Here is a 12,248-nt window from a genome sequence, read left to right as displayed (position 1 = left end):
AGTTTTCTTCATTGGTAACCTCTGAATTGTGGCTCTGGTTTGCTGTGGAACCCGAAGGCATGCTTTCCCTCTCCTTCATCTTCACTATCCATTGCTTTGCTGCATCTTATAGTTGAGGGCAGTTTGGCAAGCTTGCTGCAAGCAGTAAGTTGCATTTTAATAGAAAAATACAAGAGGTGACAGTTAATTTACAAGTGCAGCTCTGTGTGTCCGTGTGCATTATAGCTCCTTATTATGTTGTATGACAAGGGTAAAGGTGTGAGATATGTGTCTAAGACACGTTTCCAATTTAGACACTTAGATCCTTTAAATTTCTATGATGTTTGAAAAAGGCGCTTGCATTTGCTAATAAAGAAATATTTCTAACTACTCACACGAAGGAGAGATATCAATCCCATTTAATTTGAAATACATATCTAAATAATTTATATCTTATCTAAAATTATTATACAATATGCAATATATGTAAGTGTTTGAGATGTGTCCCCATACCCATACCCATACCCATACCCATACCCATACCCATACCCATACCTAATTTTTTTATGGATATCCCAATATCCTAAAATTGAAGTTTAGGAAGACTTAAGCTCAAACATGCATGTAAGGATCCTCTAAAGTATAACCTTGCAGTGATCTCCTAAAGTAAACGATCTAACGGCATTGTCGTTTTGGTGAGTAGTTTGAAAAAAAAAAAGAAAATTCAGTCAGTTCAAAACATTGAAGGTTCCTGCAAATGCAAATATGAAGCATTACAGAGAGAGAGAGAGAAGGGCTGAGAGTTTCCCACCCCCGACGCGCCACCGCAGTTGCCGTTGGCTCGCCATACTCCAACAGATTGAAGGAAAAAACCACAGGTTCATTCCTCCTCCAAACTTCAAATATTAGAGCTTTGATTCCAAAAATTAGGGAAAAAATCAAAAAATATGTTCTTAGGGTTTTGATTTGGGACTTTTTACATGATTTATTTCAAATTTATGCTTAGAGGAACCGAACTGTAGATGATTGGAATCATCAAAGAAATTTATGAATTGTAAGTGTGTTGTGTTCTGCAATCATACATGCATGGTTTAAGTGTGATCTGCTGAACTGTACATGCTTTGTGAAAATTAAATACTCTGCACATGCAATGGATTATGTTATGACCCTACTATAAAAGATGGAGGTGCAGAGTACATTGCCATTGGGTTTTAAAAGTGAAAGTCTCATAGCAACTGAAACGTGAACAAGAAAAATGAAAATCAGAATTTAGTAATTTCACTCCAAGCTATCCTAGATATACTATGTATATAATCTTCTTTTCTTTCTTTTTTTTCCCCCTTTTTGCAGTAACAAATAATTAACAGAATAATGCCAGTAAATAAGCACATATGTTTATTGATGATTGAAATCAATTCTATTTGTTATACTGATATCTGAATCACCAGTCTATAGTTTTTAAACAAAAGGAAGTATAAGATTTGGGATGAACTAAATGTAGATATTGGTGTTCCATTGTTGCTTTTTTGTTGTTCCATTGTTCTTGTCTAGATATTAACATGGGTGAAGAAGGCTAATTTGATCTCACCTTTATAATAAGTTGTTATTTCAGGTTAAAAAATGTCAACATCAAATGCATTTATGAGTGATACTAGTGAAATTCAGTTCAGAAATCGAAAATGTCGTTGCGGGGCAAGAGCAACATTCAAGTTTTCAGAGTCAAAGGAAAATCTAGAGATGGTATACTTCGGGAAAAGTTGCACTACGCTATTGTAATAGTATTAATAGGATTTTGACTTCTTATTTTCTTGTTTAAATATTAAGTGTAAATTAAGTTTGGATTTGGACTTCTTTTGTCAACTAAATATTAAGTGTAAAATTGTGGACTTGAAATGCACAATGTTGTAATGTTGATTGTGTAAACCAGTATTTTGATATCTGGGTTATATTGTATTAGTAGACCTTTTGAGGTGCTAAATCGATATATATAAAAGGTGCTTTGAAATTTTGGTTGCTTTGTTTGTTTGTTTGGATTACTCGATGCATTGCTTTGTTTGTGAATAGGTCAAGCCTTTGCTTTGTTTGTCAACAAAGAATGGTTGCTTTGTTTGAAATAATGGTTGCTTTATTTGCCAATCAGCACCAATTCAGCAGGTGTAGGTCAACCAAATTTGAGCAACATGTCAACAAAATTTCAGCACCATTTCAGCAGGTGTAGGTCAACCAAATTTCAGCACACTATTTGAGCAACATGTCAACAAAATTCCAGCACCATTTGAGCAACATGTTTGAGCAACATGTCAACAAAATTTCTAGCAACATTTGAACCAAAATCTCATGAAAAAATATTGCAAAATTCCAGCAACATTTGAACCCAAATTTCAGCAACATTTGAACAAAACTTTCAGCAAAATTTCAGCAACATTTCATCAAAATTTCAGCAACATTTGAGCCAAAATTTCAGCAACATTTCAAGCAAAGTCTCAGCAAATTTTGAGCAACAGTTTCAGCAACATTTGAACAAAAAATTCAGCAATATTTCAACGACATTTCATGAAAGGTTTTCAATATTACATACACGAACACCATATCCAACAAAAAAAAAAAATCAACACTAAGATATTGACGTGTGATCCACACGACCACGACCACGACCATGTAGTACCTAAAAAAAAAAAGAAAATACTCTTACATCAAAGGAACCATATGTAATAATAAAAAAAATAAGATAATCAAGGCATGCCAAGTGCAATAATAAAAAAACCTGTTCTAAACATATGTAGACTGAAATTTTGAAAACCTATTCTAAACATATGTAAACCGAAATTTTGAATTTAACTACTTAATAGACCCATACAAAAAAAAGGGATTATTTTTCATTTCATCCAGGAAACACCTAAACTATCTATAAATCTATAATATATATATATATATATATATATATAATCACAATGAATATCTGTTCTAAACAAAAAAAAAAAACATGTTCTGAACTTGTGTAATAATCAAATTCTCCATGTACATACCACAGGTTGTTCTAAACTGCTGTGTATATATATATATATATATATAATATAATGTATATATATTATCACAGGGATTGTTCTATAATCAAATTCTCACTATATAATGTATATATATATAATATAGGGTAAATTACATTGACACCCCCTCAGGTTTATGTTTATTACAATTTCTCCCCTCACCTTTTGGAAATTACATTCCCCTCCCTGAGGTTTAAAGTTTTATTACAGATTGTCCCCTAAGGTTTAAAGTTTCATAACAGTTCCCCCCTCACCGTAATGATCATTATACATAAAATTAAATTAACAGGGGGGTCAATGTAATTTTTCAAATGTGAGGGGGTGAGCTGTAATAAACATAAACCTCAAGAGGTGTCAGTGTAATTTACCCTATAATATATAATCACAGGGATTGTTCTAACATGTTCTAAATACCTATATTTTTCTTCAATCGGCTGGAGCAGGGGGTCGACGGCGGCAGGACAGTGGCGACGGCAAGACGGCAGGGCGACGAGATGTAGGAAGTAGTGGCCTCTCTATCTCTTCTTCGCTCTCTCGTTCTTTATTTTCTTCTTCCCGCCATCTGGTATAATTGAGCCATATGGAGGGAACTTTGAAATGACTGGATTTTTTTTTTTCAAACTACTCACCAAAACGACGTCGTTTTGGTGAGTTTTATTTTCAGCCGTTGGATTGTTTACTTTAGGAGATCGCTGCAGGGTTATACTCTAGAGGATCCTTATGCTAGCCATGCACCCACATCTGATACTTGTATCCAAGTTCGTGTAACATAGCTGTGTATTAATAAAAGAAACCCTAGTGCAATTAAGTATACAAACAAATTTTTTTTTTTGGTCCGAGTGAGATGAGGGAATGGGATTTAAGAAATCATCACCAGGGCTGATGAGCTGGATGACCATAAGGTTCTATTTGGATTACGAATTTGGAAAGCAAAATGAAGAACTTGGGTGAAATGTGTCGTATACAGCCTGGGGGTGCGGTGCTTTTCCACTGCACCAGGCATTGTGCTTGTATACAAACATTTCAAAAAGTTCCCAATACCATGATAGACCATTGAAATGGAAACTCAAAATTGCTTTAAATTTTGGCTCATTTGATGAACTAGTGAAATCACAGATCCTAAAACAATAACATGAAGTAGCATCGATCCAATGTCATAGTATGAACAACCTCAGATATCTGTAAAGAGTTGAAGGAAAATGAATGCAATGAGAAAGATGCAGATGACATATAGAGATAATGACTTCTGATTCAGATATGGAACAAACAACATGAAGCATGATCCAACGTACCAGACAGGTTTGGTAGTAAGATTTAGGAAATCCTGAGCCATGGACAGTTGAGGAAACCAACTTATATTCTGAATGAGATATGGTGTCCTGTGACCTACAATTAAACATGAAAAAAAAATCAAACATAGCAAGATAAATGGCTTCAGATTGAAGTGTACCATCAAGCTCGTTAATGGCTTAAGTGAAAAGACTAAAATGCTCTTGTACATAAGTAATCTCATCATGCAAACCACTGCTATTTTCATCATTTTTTGGGAGACAAAATTCACTTTAGCCTCTTGTGCTTTACTCCAGGTGTAGTTCACTCTCCGACATTTACAAATGAGCACATAACCCCTTTATATTCAGGCACGTGTTTCACACTTGTTATCTTGGATAGAATGCCTAATGGTGCACTTTAGTTTACAAACCACGAAGGGTTACATGCTTATTTCCAAATGCAAGGGAGTAAACTGCATATGGAGTAAACCACCGAAGGGTAATGTGAAGTTTCTCCCTAAAAATATGCACCAGAGGACATAAGCAAAATCAATTAGCTTTGTAAATTGTATCAAAACATTGATGAAGAATGACGGGGAAATAATACTTCTCAATTATGAATTGGTATTGAATTGACTTATAATCAAATTGCCTTGGGACGTTTACCAATGTCAATAATCGAAGATTACACAATTTGAAGAATTTTGAATTTGTACATCACGTCTCATTCATGATTATCAGAATTCCAATCCGGATCATAGGATCTTACGATTCTACAATTTTAATTAGTCCAAATGATCTTAATTACACTAGGATCTTAAATTTAGTAGGATTTTTAAGTTACTACGATCCTATTCATAAAATCATGTAGATTAGCATACGATTCCAATTCTACTACAATCCCGATCCTAACAAATCTTTTTTGTTATTATTTATTTCTTTTATATTTATGTATTATGTGTATATCTATATAAAAAATTTGACTATAAACACTTTTTTCAAACGTCTCTTATAATTGATGTTAACATAAAAGATGCATTATATCAAATTTATCCTTTTTCTTTAATTTTTTTAAATTACGTAACATATATTATCATTATTAATTTTTCATATTAATAGTAGAATCTTACAATCCTCGATTTGATTCTATGATCTGATCCACGAGCCCCTTTCAATGGTCCCGCGTACGATCCCGATTTTAATAACTTAGGTCTCATCTATAAAAACCCAAATCATAAAAACACTTAACCAGTGCTAGGAAAATTTGTAAAAAACTTCAGTCCTCTTGAGCAAATCATAGAACAGCTTGTAAACTATCAATCATGTGTTGAAGCTTCACTGGTATGGTTAAATGCTCAGGCCACTAGTCGTCGTATGGTATTTTATGGGAAATGTTAACGAAAGCAGCCAAATTAACTTTGCAATTAGCACTAAAACAAATATGCTAGCAAAATTGATTACTGAATTGACTCACACAATGTAGTTTGTCTGTGATCCGTTTACAGCCTTTCCATCTGATTCATTTTCAGCATTTTGGGTTTGGGATATCTCCGAAACCTCATCTGAGCGATTTGTCTATAAACAACAACAGCGATTCTGATTAAAAAATGAATATATGTATTTTTAAAATCAGTTAGAAAATACAAAATACACAAACATGAACACTGCATGGATGCAAAACAGATGCTTGACATGAAAATTTTGAAAAATGTAAGACACAACAAGTGAGTGACACACACAAAATATAAAATTATTATAATTTATTATTTTGTAAAAAAAAAAAACATATCACTAATTTCTGAAGTTTAAAAGATGAGGGATTAATAGGTATAAATCTATAGTTTTTCTTTTATCATTGTATCCTCTCTAAGTTATTTTGTTCAAATTTATAATTTGTTTCGTGTTTGTTTAAGTTATGGACATACGTATCCCCTGCCCAAGTGTATGAAGTCTGTCCAAGTTTAAAAGTGTCCGTGCATCTTAGGGGCTGCCCTTACAGAGTTCCAGCCTAAGAAGCACGGACACTTCTAAGAAGGTGACGTGTCCGTGTCGGACACCGACACTCTTTGGACACTCTTTGGACACGTATCCGATACTCTTCAAAACGTGTCCTATTTTTTAAATATTTTTAAAGACCCGGACGCTCTTTAGACACTTGGAGGACACACGTGTCAATTGTTTAAACAAATGTGTCTATTGATTATACATATGTGAAACTAATTATAAGTTTGAACAAAACAACTTAAGATACAATAATAAAACAAAAACCATATAAATTTATAGGAAATAGTGCTATATTGCATTTTTTATTATTTTTGAATGATATATTCATATATATAATATATAATAAATATATAAAATTATATATTTCATGCGTGTCCTCCACGTGTCGTGTCCTGCATTTTTTTAAAATTAACGTGTCGGCGTGTCCGTGTCGTATTCGTGTCGTGTCACGTGTCCGTGTCCGTGCTTCTTAGGTTCCAGCCAGTGCACATAATGTGTCAACAACACAATGAGCTTGAAACAAAATGAGACATAATTACATACCAGTTGAGTGAGCAGTGAACGATGCACGAACTCTTCGTAATGATATGTACAAAATTCCCAAAACAATATCTGGTACAAGAATGAAAAGTAAAAATATTAGCAGGTACTACTATACAGATATTAGTATAAATCCTCGTAATTTAATACCTTCAATTCCTCAGTAAATACAATTCAGAGTTTTCCCTTACGAATAGCAATAAATTGCCTGTAAGAACTCTGTTGGACCGCTTTATCAAAGCTCAACTTGAACCTTCCAAATGGTAGTATATGTGTACACGGCAAGTCCAAAATCAAGTCATTGTCAATTACACCACTGTCAAATTTGATTTTAATTAGGCTGGGAAGTGTCTCAAAAATTTCCTCTGCCCAAAAAAACCAATTCCCAACTTTTAGATTTAATAAATAAGCATAAAAAATAAATAATAGAAACTACGAAATCAGAGCGGCTGAGGATTTAGGAATCAGACTCCGTATGCTTCCAGGAAGGAATAACTAAGAGAAACCATCTTAATGGTTTTCTAAGTGCTCATTACCAAATCATCGAATTTTGATATAGTGTCATCATTGAATCAAAACATTCATATCTGTTTTGACATAGTAAAATTAGATGTCCATGTTTCTAAAATATTAATCAAGCTCTCTATGGTTGGGCTTGAGTTGCTTGAAATGGAAACACTGTCTCTGATTATTTTTCAATACATTGTTCTCTAGTGAAAAAAGCCTATCTAATTCTGAAGCACTAAACAATGTTGCACAAGACAAAAATATCGAAAGGGAAAATAATTAGAAGCAATCGTTAGTAATTGCATACTACAAGTTTGACCAACATTTTCTTGCTCTAATGATTCATTATTGTGCTTTGCTCATATGATTTTGAATACTTGAAAGCAATCGTAAGTAATTTCGAGAATTCATACTCACCAATCCCCTTCCCCAGTCCCAAACTGCAAACGTCACATTGCCATGCACTAAGAAAAAAGGGAAAAGAACAAAGAAGATTATTCATATGCAAGCAAGTATTTCCAATTCTAATTGCAGAAACCAATAACAATATAAGGTCATATAAGCAATTAACTCGAAGAACAGATAAGAAAAGGATATATGCATGATCTTCTGTATTAATATGCACAAAACTCAGAACTAACGGCAGCTTCATCTGGAGAAGCACCGAGAGAACAATTGACATTGCACCACTTTTCCTAGTACGAGGATCGTAATATTTTGTGACAAACTTCCTCCAATAGGTCATGCTATTTTCTTGTAAAATAATACACCAAAAACATGAGGGCAAAAAAGAGACAAATTAACTAGTTGTATTAATGTGTAGGTATAGTTGTGTTCTAGTAGTGAATTTATTAGAAAAGGAAGTGGAACAGTGTAAGAGATAAAAAGGGGTTGAGTAAAATCAAGCTTATTAAAATTTTAAGTAAAAAATAGGCACACTAATATCGAAACACATTCCCAAGGACTCAAACATATAAGTTGAAACGACAATGCTACGTAGCTCAAATTTTGTGGCTCAAAAGTGGCTCAAATGGCCAAAACGACGTCGTTTTGAGTACAGAACAACATAAAAATGGCCAAAACGACGTCGTTTTGGCCATTTGAGCCACTTTTGAGCCACAAAATTTGAACTACGAGACATTTTCCAAGTTGAAATAACAAACAAACCAGATGGAATAAGGTAATAATGATACAAAAAGGAGTGCTTTGTAGTTTTTGATAGATCCTCCTATACCCACAAAGTGAACTGAACTGAGACTAGAAGTTGAAAGCAAAAATGTCAACTATATATTTGATTTGTGAGGAAAGCAAACCCATGAACAAAAGTAGTACTGAATACGAAAGACAATTTGATTAATGGAATCCAGTACAACTTACTGGTGGTCGATCCCGTTGATGAAATATATAACACAAAAGCGTATAAGTACAAAGACTCTGTATAATCTGCATGTTCTGTTCTTGCATATGGTTCAACTGTCGATAATCTTGCAACTGGCCTCGTTGCATATTTACTTCAGATCATAAACACTGTTTTCACTGTTGTTGATGCTGGATTCCCTCATTATGAGTTGTATACTCTGACTGTAACTCTGTATGCAATTTTTGAATCATTTGCTGTTGTAGAAGATCTTACAGCCCAACATCCACATTGTATGGGAGTCAAATATCCGACGCTATCCGTATTCCTCGTGTTCAAGCTGCGCTTTCCTCCGGCTGACCTGAGAACACAAAGATGGTGAGCTACCCGGCGATGTGCTGCCGGAAAACCCCTCCGACGGTCAAGTTAGCACACTTAGAGAGAGAGAGAGAGAGAGAGAAAAGAGAGGAGACAAAGTGGTAGGAGAGCTCTGATTACCAAATGTTCCAGACTATGTATGGAGGCACAACATCGTTTATATAGTTTCAACACGCGCTTCTGCGTCCATTCCCTTCTTGACGCGTGGACCTGCTCTCCTCTTACGTTCCCCCACATGTCAATGCTAATATAGCTAAATACCAAATAACAAAACCGCCAAACGATATTGATACGTACGAACAGCTGAATCTTCTTCCTGTAGTCCCGTCACGCTGCGTAATACTTCCCACCGAGCTATGCTTAGTGCGGCGCCACACTTCACCTTATGACTGTGTTACTTGTCTGGTCTCATCGGTAATTCTTGATCGTGGACTCAACCGAGCTCTACAGTCACGATCGAGCTCCTGTTTGATTGCATGGTCTTCCGAGGACGAACTCCGTCCGACTTGCACGACGCATATCTCCGAGCCGCACTAGTACCTCAAACTCACTACACAAGACTGGGCTAATATCCTGCCCCAACACTGTAGCTTGACTTTTTCATGCCCTCTTTCGGAAGCTCGAAAGAAAGCCCTACAATTCGGACTCCCGCGGTTCTGAATCTAATCTCACAAGTGTAATGTGAAATTGATAAATACCAAAGAGTCCAAATCCGACAAATTTTTTAGAAAATTGATTTTTGAATCAAAAATGCCAAAATTGGACTGCAATGCCAAAATTAGACTGCTTTTCCAGATATAGAGTCGCCACCTAAATATTTTATTTTGGAGAAATTTAGAAAACCCATGACTCGTGCCAAAGGCCACGTGTTCGTCATCACCAAAGTTGCCTCAGCTTAGGAACTTAAGTACGAGAGGGGAATGTCATGAATTAAGAGCCCCGCTCGCCCGATCAAAGATCAACCTCTACTAATCATGATATGATTTTTATTAACATTATATGCTCTTGTTCCAGTTATTAGGCTAACATTATTACGTGATACGTGCATACAAGTATAGACTAGTTTGCTCAAATTAGAACAACTCAATTTCATGTTTGTTTTGTGAAAAATGTTTGATTTTGCCACCTCAAGTGGGTTTAAAGTTTGCGGTGGGCTTAAAAAAACGTACATTTATTGAATCGTTCCAATTCAAACAATAAGTCTTCATCCACAAGCATTCAAGCAATTTAACAAGTAAGCATTTGGCCTCATGGCAAGCATGCTAGACATGACAATCACTCACACTCATGCAAGTATGCTAAAGTACTAAAAACTCACTTAGTACTCCAAGCCAAGAAGATATGAGTTTGAAAAATATGCATGATTCATAATATGTTAAATGTCTAATGCAACACATGCGATATGCAATTACTAGGCTCAGCTACTAATGTGGCATATGAATTAATTCGAGACATGTAGTCTAAGCACGTATTCAACGAAGTATTGAAATGACAATGCAGTTAGAATGATACACCGAGCCTCGGTGCATGCAATACAAGATGAATGGATGCAAGCATAAGGTATGCTAATTGAAATATGTCCCTAATCTAACCATCAAAAGCGGATAAATAAAGGGGAGAAAGACGTGGGGTTGGAAGACATACACATTATTACATCACACTCTCACGAAGGAGAGTCCGAATGAATAAGCTAATTAAGCTAATTATTACAAAACTTGAACGAGTAATTAGCTAACTATCTATGCTAATTAATTAAGAATTTAACTAGGCTAAGCTAATTAAATATTACAACACAAACTAATTAGATTGATCTAAATTAATTAAATAAGTAAACTAATTAGTTACAACTAATTAAGCTAGTTTAATTATTACAACACAAGCTAATTAGCTACAACTAACAACAAATAAATAATTAATTGGTAATTAAACCATTTAACTAGCTAACTAGTCCCGAGAAGCGAGGAAGGCCCATGCATGCTCGGTTTTCACTCAAAGAACATATGTTGTCTACTCCTAAATGCCTCTGTTGCACAACCCTTGCACCATTTCCTTCTGCAGATCAACTCTGCCATGCTTCACAAGCACACTGCTCAAAATTCATTGGTGGCTGGCAGGCCAGAAGTGGTGGTCGGCCGGCCACCATTGAGGGGTTGCCGTCCAACATTGGTGACCTGCCAGCTAGTAATAGTAGCCGGCCGACCACTGATGACGCTCCATTCCTTGCTGCAACAGAGAGCAAACAGAGCAAAAAGAGGGTATTCTCATGGTTGTTTGTACTGTGTATCCCTCCTTATCATCTAAACAAGCTCAAAGGAGTGACACACTTGGTTCAAAGACCATCAATCAAGCAATTTCATTGCATGATGGCTAAGGAACCAATTTGTACAAGTTAATATATGCGCAAATAAGACTCAAAACCATCACCCTATCATGCATGATCAAGGGCAATGGAGACCTAGGAAACTTGGCACATTTCATCACTTTGAGTATGAAATGTTCCAATTTTCCTTATGTTCAATTAACGTCCAATTGAACACATCAAAACACAACAATTTTCTTATCTTGCACACTTTTAGTTTCAAATTTTTAGTTACCCATTTTAACTTACCAACCCATTCTTTAACCAATTAAGTCCATTGGCGAGAAGTCTTCTAAAAGGATGGAAGTGTCAAACAAGGGGTAGTTTAAGGCAAGAGAGAGATGTCATGCCGTTGGTAATGAACCCCCAAAAGAGGATTAAACCATTAAGCAATGAATCTCAAACTCAAGCTTAAACTATCCTAAGGTTGAAACAACCCTCAAAGCAAATAAAGAGTGAAGAAATGAGGGAGATTGAAGAGATTATAAGTGCTGAAAATGAAGTGAGAAAAGCACTAAAACATGCAATCAACTCAAACAAGAGGTGCCTAAAGGCTTAAAACACCAAGCTTGTGAGGACTATTACACTTGAGGTATGCAAAACAAGATTTAAATGCAACAACCAGCCAAAAACGGAGTTAAAATGGTCTAAAATAGAGCCTAAAACATGCTGGAATTAAGTTACAAAAGGCTAGAAAAATAAGTTAACACATAGAGCTAACTAGGCTAGCAAACAAGACACGAGGAGGGGAGGCTAACCCCTCTAATTTTGGACTTCAAAACATGATTTTTACCACTGAAAATACTCTG

The 12,248-nt window shown here is 35.4% G+C and overlaps 1 long non-coding RNA gene across 1 annotated transcript; it reads right to left on the bottom strand.

Moving 5' to 3' along the window:
* Positions 1-3,083: 3,083 nt before the first annotated feature.
* On the bottom strand, positions 3,084-8,072 carry LOC114282762 (uncharacterized). The gene is made up of 6 exons (XR_014330063.1): positions 7,763-8,072; positions 6,989-7,203; positions 6,842-6,910; positions 5,769-5,869; positions 4,316-4,409; positions 3,084-4,202 (listed from the first exon to the last, which is right to left on the bottom strand). It is a non-coding gene; the product is annotated as an uncharacterized LOC114282762 (long non-coding RNA).
* Between the last annotated feature and the right edge of the window lie 4,176 nt (positions 8,073-12,248).

Source organism: Camellia sinensis, chromosome 5, assembly GCF_055761805.1.
Source record: "Camellia sinensis isolate YWXY chromosome 5, ASM5576180v1, whole genome shotgun sequence".
Taxonomy (NCBI): Eukaryota; Viridiplantae; Streptophyta; class Magnoliopsida; order Ericales; family Theaceae; genus Camellia; species Camellia sinensis.
Note: the sequence above shows the minus strand (reverse complement) of the source record. Positions and strands in the feature narration are given on the sequence as shown.